Here is an 11,444-nt window from a genome sequence, read left to right as displayed (position 1 = left end):
TCAATATTTTTTATGATCCTACATGTATTAATTGATCAATTTATACTTTACATATTGGGTAAGTAAATACTATTGATGTTATGGAATATTGAAACGTACTAAAAGATTTTTTTATTTTTCTTTTATACAATTTTTCTTTTTTATAAACAGCACATTTACACCCAAAGCAACAATCATACATAACGTTGAATACAATTCCTTTCACAACGGACACCTCTTGATTGATTGATAGGTTTTACGTCCGCTTCACTACCGAGTAGTTCGGTTATCAAGCAGACCTCTTTACAAGAGACCAATTATAAGTTTAAGTTTAAGTTTTTATATACTGTACACACATACACATACGCACACAGCGGGGTGGGTGGGGGTTGCAAACCTTTCTTTAAAATAGTATAATGATAATTGTTCACGTTATTTTATAAGAGAAGCCATTTTTCCACTTTATTATGTAAGTCTATATTATTATTGCAGTTTTTATGCTTATTTATCAAGATCTTATGAGATTTAAGTTCAAAAAGTATGTGATTCTCTAAACTCTTTATATGAAGTTCCATTTCTAGACATTTCATTTAAAAAATGTATTGTTTAATCAATAATAGGATAAGGTTATCCACTATCAAATTAGTACTAAAAGATGATAATATTAATAATTAATAAAATGAAATAAATGATTTCACCTTGTATCTGCCCGTCGTGTTGTCCAGAAATTGAAAAGTAGAAATAAAAACTCAAAACCTAAATCTCAACAAGCCAAGTTGTTAATTGTCCTGGCACGTAAGATAGTGAAACGTGCACGTGCTGAGGTAACATATTGTGTGTGGCCTTATGTCATTTCAATTGAGAATTCAAAATATGCATATGTATGAAGGAAATACTTTTGCGTTACCGAAATTATTTCTTGTTGCTAGTTGTAACTTCGTTTCACCAAGAGACCGTATGATGGTATTGTAATTTGAACCACCACGTGCTTATATCGACTGACCTCACGCCTAAAAAATATATCGCATTACTATGGCCTATGGGACTAAAATGAGAATTGCTCCAGTCAGGGGCGTAGCTGGGATATAAATCATGTGTAGGCACTTGAGCAATTTGCTGAAAAATGAGCTGTTTTTTTTTAGTTTAACGACAGCAGTTTTAAACTTTAATAAAATCAGTTGATAAGGTTACCAGTGCGTTTTATGATACAAGATACAGAAAGTACGAAATTATATATGAATGAGTGGTTATGATTTAATGTTAGGATTTAAGCTGGATATTTAAACTCATTTCCACTGACGACAATATTTACGAAATAATTTTAAAGTAGAATAACCACTCCCTTTTATCCAAAAACATTTAAACTAAATTGAAATTCTTATTGGTAGGAGAGTGGTTCTTAAAGTAATGGAGAATACCGAAGCGTAAACGAAGTGTGAACTCAAAATCGATAACAGGGCAAAATTTGAACAAAGGCACGGCGACCATTGAAAAAATACAATGAAACAAGACCAGGTGTTCCGGAAGGATAAATGCCTTCTGTATCAAATATAGGTCAAATCCAAGATTTGTCGCGTGCTTAAAGCGAGAACTGGGGTAGTGACAACAAAACGACACTAATACACATAATCATTAACAACAACCTTTATACCACACAAACTTGACTCTTTGAAAAACATGTGTTGTAACTTTGTCCGTCAGCAGTCTATATCTTTGATATCATGATGAAGTCTTGAAGTTATGAAGTTATGCTATTTGCAACAAACTCTTGAATACAGACCGAATCAACATGAAAATTCTGGGATGTTACTGTCAAGAAAGAGAAAGATCACAATTGGAAAATCTAAATAATCACGCTTATCGAAGCGTAGTTTTAAGAGGTCTCTTTTCATTTTGATATGAGTAAAGATTACGGAAAATGTCTGGGGTAAAAGAGCCTGTAGTGTCGGTAATTTTAAGCTCGACGCGGTCAATAAAATTCTTGTAATTTACAGACAGCATACTGTCGATATACTTGAATGTTAAATTGAAAGAATTGCAATTGGCTAAGATTTTTTTGTCCTGATTGCTTATCAATAAATTTATCCTCTTATGAACACCAAAGAATTAGCCAAGAGGAGGGGCACCGTTTCTTCCCATATGGATGCCTACAGTCAGCTTACTGATGGGGAATCTTGCCACTGGACTTGATAACGAACTCAACCAGGAACACAATCATTTTCACAATTTCTGCCCCTGTTTTTCATAAAATATGCTCCAAAATAATTTACAACCATATATTTCTATCGCTGTTTTCCCTTCTTTTTGAAAAGAAACCTCTCATAATAAGAAAACGAATCAAAAGCGTTCCTTCTACTTGGTAGGAGAAAATGTTGTGTGGTTCGAATTTTCCGGACCACAAAATTATTCCCAGTTGGTTGTGGTAATAGGATTGTTTAATGTTAGCTTAAAAATTGTATGGCACTTGTGCGTTACAAGGTCTTTTTGTATGTGGAAAAATGAGATTTTCCATATTTTGTACTAGACATATATACAAAACATCATGGATATAATATAAACTTTTATTTTAGTGAAAACACATATTCATTTTTTTTGGTATGAATTTACGCTGACTAAGAATAAAAACTCGACAAAATTGTGTGTAGGCACGTGCCTACTCGAGCCTAAAGCAGCTACACTACTGTCAGTCCTATCTTTGCTAAACAATATGTCATTTTTACCTTTACCTTGGTAGACAGTACCTTTGAGTATTGTTCACGTACCGGTAACACTCTACCTTAGTCTGTAAAAGCTGGCCGAATGATTACCGCACATAGATGCAAAAGGAAATATTTCGTCGTTGAAGGTCACAAAAATGTATTCCAGTACACATACTAGTTCAAAGGACGATTGCTATTGACACACGTTAGAAGTAAAAACGTGAGGGTCAAATCGTCATAATAAACCTATAAATAATATCTAAAAGGCTTCCAGTTTTCTATGGGTCGCCTCCAGGTATTCACAACATAGATGTCGATAATTAACCCCAACCTCAAAGGCGGAATAGAATCCGAGTATCAAACATGCTAATTACAATGTTTCTTTTTTATTGATCTCGCAATAATTCTGTAGAGGTTCATGTGACCTTTCGATGAGTAGGAAAATACAGTGGTTTTTCCACCTGAACCTATATACAATCCGTACTTACCAACATAGAGAAAATGTTTTGAAAGATCTCGCAATAGCTTGCAGACAAAATTAAAAAAGGATATACGCACATTTTTGACATTCTAAACTGCAATTCGTTTACGACAACCGTCTGTGCCCTCCATCTGCTTCCACGACCCTTATTTTAATTAGGAACATTTTATGTTTATCAAATTATAATATCATATAATCAAGGGGTCAACAGAATAAGCAAAGATTTTTTATTGTCATTTAGTAACATCGAAGTACCCTTACTCAGTTGTGAATCTGTCGCTGAACTGTTTCATGAACACGTCCAGCTCCTTACAACATTTGGCTACAATATGTAATATATATGCTTCAACTATAGAATTGTTCATAATCCGTGCCAGAATGAAATCCAACTTCACGGCTATGGCTAGTACTAATACTAATACCCGGTCTCCTCTGCCAGGACGCGATATATAAAACAACTCTCTCGTCGTCAAAAAGCTACGTTATCGCAGTATGGCTACAGTCAAACTCGGGGACTGATAGTCCAGCTACACGGCTACGGCCAACCTCGGGGACTGATAGTCCAGCTACACGGATACGGCCATTCTCGGGGACTGATAGTCCAGCTACACGGTTACGGGCAACCTCGGGGACTGATAGTCCAGCTACACGGTTACGGCCAACCTCGGGGACTGAAAGTCCAGCTACACGGATACGGCCATTCTCGGGGACTGATATTCCAGCTACACGGTTACGGGCAACCTCGGGGACTGATAGTCCAGCTACACGGCTACGGCCAACCTTGGGGGACTGATAGTCCAGCTACACGGCTACGGCCAACCTCAGGGACTGATAGTCCAGCTACACGGCTACGGCCAACCTCGGGGACTGATAGTCCAGCTACACAGTTACAGCCGACCTCGGGGACTGAAAGTCCAGCAACACGGTTACGGCCAACCACGGGGACTGATAGTCCAGCTACACGGTTACGGCCGACCTCAGGCACTGAAAGTCCAGCTACAAGGCTACAGCCAACTTAGGGAACCCCCTGCAGAATTGGGAATTTGTTTTGGGGTATTCTATTTGGGGACACAAAAGTACCCAAAATAAATCTGCTGCACCCATTGTAATATTTGGGATCTTTATCTTTCTTTGAACTTCTAACTACCTTTTATTTCAAAGCGCCTTGTTTTGCAACATTTCACTTTTGGCTTTAATGTTAAGCGTTTTTCCAGGTGAGAAAGGCAATGGATTCTGTCCCCAGGCCGGGACATACCAAAGTGGTAGTTGTTATTCCCTGCCAAACGTTCAGCATTTAGGGGAATGACAACAACTGGTTCACACGTTGTCAGTATAATGTGACCGGGCGTTGGTGTTGCCAAGAAGGTGCTATGAAATAAAAGGTAGCTAGAAGTAGAAAGAGAGATAAAAGTCCCAAATATTGCAATGGGTGCAGCAGATTTATTGGGAATTCGCTTTTGTGTGCCCAGGTAGAGGACACCAGAGTAAATACCCAATTCTAGCAAGGATTCACACATTAGTCGCCTCCTACAATGTATGCATTGGGTAACAGCAGGTGTATTCTTTAACCGATCCCCCACCTACAGGGGTGACCTCTTGGGAACACCTGGTCTTATTATCATTGATTTTTTTCACGGGTCTCCATTTGGAAATTTCTTCATATTTTGTCCCAGGTTTATCGCTGTTGAGTTCGAATGATCGTTTTGATGACACTTCGATATTTTCTTGTTGGTTTTCAAGAAGGTTTCTATTGAGGTTTATGGAAGATTTTTAATAATAATCGTCTATCAAGCGTAAATTTTACTCTATTCAAAGGTGAAGGCTTTATGTCAGTAGAAGTTTGTATAAAACATAAACCGAACGACGGTCCACATGCTGTTAGGTCAACCATTCAACCAGTTGGATGGATCCGGAAACTGCTGATTGACACTCGGAATCGGGCCGGTATGATGACTCTAAGATGAAGGAAACGGTGGCAGCGACCACAATGGTATGTGTCGAACGATTTATTTGTATTTGGTACGTGTTTTTCCGAAACCAAGTTACAGTTCTGCATCGAATGCATTCTGCAACAAACTCAAGGCCAGCATTCTTGAAGTGTTTTAAATCAAACATCTTATCATTTGGAACAAAAGTGTGTTTTAAGATTTAGAATTGTCGTTACTCTATAGAACACTTATCTATGACCTTTACAAGCACGAACACGTGTTCAAACAGAGCAATAACGGGACTCTTTTATCATCGTAAGTAACTGACTGGAATCAAGTGATTATATAAGATTAAATGACCTTCACAAAATGTGTACGTCACCATTGAGGTTCTCAAACATAACATTTAAACCCGGTGGTCTGAAGACTGATCAGCTAGTCGTTAAGTTATTGTGTTGGCGTTTTCGTGATCTTGATCTCTACACTCGATTAGCCCTAAATGGAAAAAATAGTCATATGTTATAGTAAATATTTAATTTTATTACATTTTTGTCAGTGAAATATCGGATTCTATCAACTTGATAAAACTGATATCTTTCACACTGTAAAAATATCTACTTTATGGTATTGACCAATCATAACGGTATCTTCTATTAGCTGCATTCAAAGGCAACGATTTTTTGTTCAGAAAAGCAAACAAAAAGTGAAAATAAAAGCGGCAAATGTAAGAAGAAACCTATTAACATAATTGATTACACTCTCCATACTGTTTGTACACTGCTGGAATTGTATTGTATGTATTTCTGTAAAGGTTGTAAATATCTCACGTTTGAAACCGATTGTCGGAAGACTCACGGTAATAAAGAACTTGAACTTTCCACCTGAACCTATATACAATCCATACTTACCAACATATAGAAAATGTTTTGAAAGATCTCGCAATAGCTTGCAGACAAAATTAAAAAAGGATATACGTACATTTTTGACATTCTAAACTGCAATTCGTTTACGACAGCCGTCTGTGCCCTCCAGCTGCTTCCACGATCCTTATTTTAATTAGGAACATTTTATGTTTATCAAATTAAGATATCATATAATCAAGGGGTCAACAGCATAAGCAAGGTTTTTTATTGTCATTTACATGTAGTAACATCGAAGTACCCTTACTCAGTTGTGAATCTGTCACTGAACTGTCTCATGAATACGTCCAGCTCCTTACAACATTTGGCTACAACATGTAATATATGCTTCAACTATAGAATTGTTCATAATCCGTGCCAGAATGAAATCCAACTTCACGGCTATTGCTAGTACTAATAATAATACCCGGCCTCCTCTGCCAGGACGCGATATATAAAACAACTCTCTCGTCGTCAAAAAGCTACGTTATCGCAGTATGGCTACAGTCAAACTCGGGGACTTATAGTCCAGCTACACGGCTACGGCCAACCTCAGGGGCTGATAGTCCAGCTACACGGCTACGGCCAACCTCGGGGACTGATAGTCCAGCTACACGGGTACGGCCAACCTCGGGGACTGATAGACCAGCTACACGGTTACGGGCAACCTCGGGGACTGATAGTCCAGCTACAAGGTTACGGCCAACCTCGGGGACTGATAGTCCAGCTACAAGGTTACGGCCAACCTCGGGGACTGATAGTCCAGCTACACGGCTACGGCCAACATCGGGGACTGATAGTCCAGCTACACGGTTACAGCCAACCTCGGGGACTGATAGACCAGCTACAAGGTTACGGGCAACCTCGGGGACTGATAGTCCAGCTACAAGGTTACGGCCAACCTCGGGGACTGATAGTCCAGCTACACGGGTACGGCCAACCTCGGGGACTGATAGACCAGCTACAAGGTTACGGGCAACCTCGGGGACTGATAGTTCAGCTACACGGTTACGGGCAACCTCAGGGACTGATAGTCCAGCTACACGGCTACGGCCAACCTCGGGGACTGATAGTCCAGCTACACGGTTACGGCCGACCTCGGGGACTGATAGTCCAGCTACACGGCTACAACCAACCTCGGGGACTGATATAGTCCAGCTACACGGTTACAACCAACCTCGGGGACCGATAGTCCAGCTACATGATTACAGCCAACCTCGGGGACTGATGGTCCAGCTACAAGGTTACAACCAACCTCGGGGACTCATAGTCCAGCTACAAGGTTACGGCCAACCTCGAGGACTGATGGTCCAGCTACACGGTTACGGCCAACCTCGGGGACCGATAGTCCAGCTACATGATTACAGCCAACCTCGGGGACTGATAGTCCAGCTACACGGTTACGGCCGACCTCAGGCACTGAAAGTCCAGCTACAAGGTTACAGCCAACTTAGGGAACCCCCTGCAGAATTGGGAATTTGTTTTGGGGTATTCTATTTGGGGACACAAAAGTACACAAAATAAATCTGCTGCACCCATTGTAATATTTGGGATCTTTATCTTTCTTTTAACTTCTAACTACCTTTTATTTCAAAGCGCCTTGTTTTGCAACATTTCACTTTTGGCTTTAATGTTAAGCGTTTTTCCAGGTGAGAAAGGCAATGAATTCTGTCCCCAGGCCGGGACATACCAAAGTGGTAGTTGTTATTCCCTGCCAAACGTTCAGCATTTAGGGGAATGACAACAACTGGTTCACACGTTGTCAGTATAATGTGACCGGGCGTTGGTGTTGCCAAGAAGGTGCTATGAAATAAAAGGTAGCTAGCAGTAGAAAGAGAGATAAAAGTCCCAAATATTGCAATGGGTGCAGCAGATTTATTGGGAATTCGCTTTTGTGTACCCAGGTAGAGGACACCAGAGTAAATACCCAATTCTAACAAGGGGTTCACACATTAGTCGCCTCCTATGATGTATGCAGTGGGTAACAGCAGGTGTATTCTTTTCCCGATCCCCCACCTACAGGGGTGACCTCTTGGGAACACCTGGTCTTATTATCATTGAACTTTTTTCACGCGTCTCCATTTGGAAATTTCTTCATATTTTGTCCCAGGTTTATCGCTGTTGAGTTCGAATGATCGTTTTGTTGACACTTCGATATTTTCTTGTTGGTTTATAGAAGATTTTTAATAATAATCGTCTATAAAGCGTAAATTTTACTATATTCAAAAGTGAAGGCTTTATGTCAGTAGAAGTTTGTATAAAACATAAACCGAACGACGGTCCACATGCTGTTAGTTTAACCATTCAACCAGTTGGATGGATCCGGAAACTGCTGATTGACACTCGGAATCGGGCCGGTATGATGACTCTAAGGTGAAGGAAACGGTGGCAGCGACCACAATGGTATGTGTCGAACGGTTTATTTGTATTTGGTACGTGTTTTTCCGAAACCAAGTTACAGTTCTGCATCGAATGCATTCTGCAACAAACTCAAGGCCAGCATTCTTGAAGTGTTTTAAATCAAACATCTTATCATTTGGAACAAAAGTGTGTTTTAAGATTTAGAATTGTCGTTACTCTATAGAACACTTATCTATGACCTTTACAAGCACGAACACGTGTTCAAACAGAGCAATAACGGGACTCTTTTATCATCGTAAGTAACTGACTGGAATCAAGTGATTACATAAGATTGAATGACCTTCACAAAATGTGTATGTCGCCATTGAGGTGCTCAAACATAACATTTAAACCCGGTGGTCTGAAGACTGATCAGCTAGACGTTAAGTTATTGTGTTGGCGTTTTCGTGATCTTGATCTCTACACTCGATTAGCCCTAAATGGAGAAAATAGTCATATGTTGCAGTAAATATTTAATTTTATTACATTTTTGTCAGTGAAATATCGGATTCTATCAACTTGATAAAACTGATATCTTTCACACTGTAAAAATATCTACTTTTTGGTATTGACCAATCATAACGGTATCTTCTATTAGCTGCATTCAAAGGCAACGATTTTTTGTTCAGAAAAGCAAACAAAAAGTGAAAATAAAAGCGGCAAATGTAAGAAGAAACCTATTAACTTAATTGATTACACTCTCCATACTGTTTGTACACTGCTGGAATTGTATTGTATGTATTTTCTGTAAAGGTTGTAGATATCTCACGTTTGAAACCGATTGTCGGAAGACTCACGGTAATAAAGAACTTGAACTTTCCACCTGAACCTATATACAATCCATACTTACCAACATATAGAAAATGTTTTGAAAGATCTCGCAATAGCTTGCAGACAAAATTAAAAAAGGATATACGCACATTTTTGACATTGTAAACTGCAATTCGTTTACGACAACCGTCTGTGCCCTCCAGCTGCTTCCACGATCCTTATTTTAATTAGGAACATTTTATGTTTATCAAATTATGATATCATATAATCAAGGGGTCAACAGCATAAGCAAGGTTTTTTATTGTCATTTAGTAACATCGAAGTACCCTTACTCAGTTGTGAATCTGTCACTGAACTGTCTCATGAATACGTCCAGCTCCTTACAACATTTGGCTACAACATGTAAGATATGCTTCAACTATAGAATTGTTCATAATCCGTGCCAGAATGAAATCTAACTTCACGGCTATTGCTAGTACTAATACTAATACCCGACCTCCTCTGCCAGGACGCGATATATAAAACAACTCTCTCGTCGTCAAAAAGCTACGTTATCGCAGTATGGCTATAGTCAAACTCGGGGACTGATAGTCCAGCTACACGGCTACGGCCAACATCGGGGACTGATGGTCCAGCTACACGGTTAGGGGCAACCTCAGGGACTGATAGTCCAGCTACAAGGTTACAACCGACCTCGGGGACTGATGGTCCAGCTACAAGGTTACAGCCAACCTCGGGGACTGATAGTCCAGCTACACGGTAAATCCAACCTCGGGAACTGATAGTCCAGCTACACGGTTACATCCAACCTCGGGGACCGATAGTCAAGCTACACGGTTACAGCCAACCTCGGGGACTGATAGTCCAGCTACACGGTAAATCCAACCTCGGGAACTGATAGTCCAGCTACACGGTTACATCCAACCTCGGGGACCGATAGTCAAGCTACACGGTTACAGCCAACCTCGGGGACTGATAGTCCAGCTACACGGTTAATCCAACCTCGGGAACTGATAGTCCAGCTACACGGTTACATCCAACCTCGGGGACCGATAGTCAAGCTACACGGTTACAGCCAACCTCGGGGACTGAAAGTCCAGCTACACGGTTACGGCCAACCTCAGGAACTGATAGTCCAGCTACACGGCTACATCCATCCTCGGGGACTGAAAGTCAAGCTACACGGTTACAGCCAACCTCAGGGACTGATAGTCCAGCTACACGGTTACGGCCAACCTCGGGGACTGATAGCAGCCAACCTCGGGGACTGATAGTCCAGCTACAAGGTCACAACCAACCTCGGGGACTGATAGTCCAGCTACAAGGTCACAACCAACCTCGGGGACTGATAGTCCAGCTACAAGGTTACGGCCAACCTCGGGGACTGATGGTCCAGCTAAAAGGTTACAGCCAACCTCGGGGACTGATAGTCCAGCTAAAAGGTTACATCCAACCTCGGGAACTGATAGTCCAGCTACACGGCTACGGCCAACCTCAGGGACTGATAGTCCAGCTATACGGTTCCAGCCAACCTCGGGGACTGATAGTCCAGCTACACGGGTACGGCCAACCTCGGGGACTGATAGCAGCCAACCTCGGGGACTGATAGTCCAGCTAAAAGGTTACATCCAACCTCGGGAACTGATAGTCCAGCTACACGGCTACATCCATCCTCGGGGACTGAAAGTCAAGCTACGCGGTTACAGCCAACCTCAGGGACTGATAGCCCAGCTACACGGTTACGGCCAACCTCGGGGACTGATGGTCCAGCTACACGGTTACATCCAACCTCGGGGACTGATAGTCCAGCTACAAGGTCACAACCAACCTCGGGGACTGATAGTCCAGCTACAAGGTTCCAACCAACCTCGGGGACTGATAGTCCAGCTAAAAGGTTACATCCAACCTCGGGAACTGATAGTCCAGCTACACGGCTACGGCCAACCTCAGGGACTGATAGTCCAACTACATGGCTACAGTCAATCTCGGGGACTGATATTCCAGTTACACGGTAACTGCCGACCTCGGGGACTGATAGTCCAGCTACACGGTTACGGCCAACCTCGGGGACTGATGGTCCAGCTAAAAGGTTACATCCAACCTCGGGAACTGATAGTCCAGCTACACGGTTACAGCCAACCTCGGGGACTGATAGTCCAGCTGCACGGTTACATCCAACCTCGGGGACTGATAGTCCAGCTACACGGTAACAGCCAACCTCGGGGACTGAAAACCCAGTTACACGGTTACGGCCAACCTCGGGGACTGATAGTCCAGCTACAAGGTT

This window comes from Mizuhopecten yessoensis, unplaced genomic scaffold (genome assembly GCF_002113885.1).
Source record: "Mizuhopecten yessoensis strain PY_sf001 unplaced genomic scaffold, ASM211388v2 scaffold1961, whole genome shotgun sequence".
NCBI classification, from domain to species: Eukaryota; Metazoa; Mollusca; class Bivalvia; order Pectinida; family Pectinidae; genus Mizuhopecten; species Mizuhopecten yessoensis.
Note: the sequence above shows the minus strand (reverse complement) of the source record.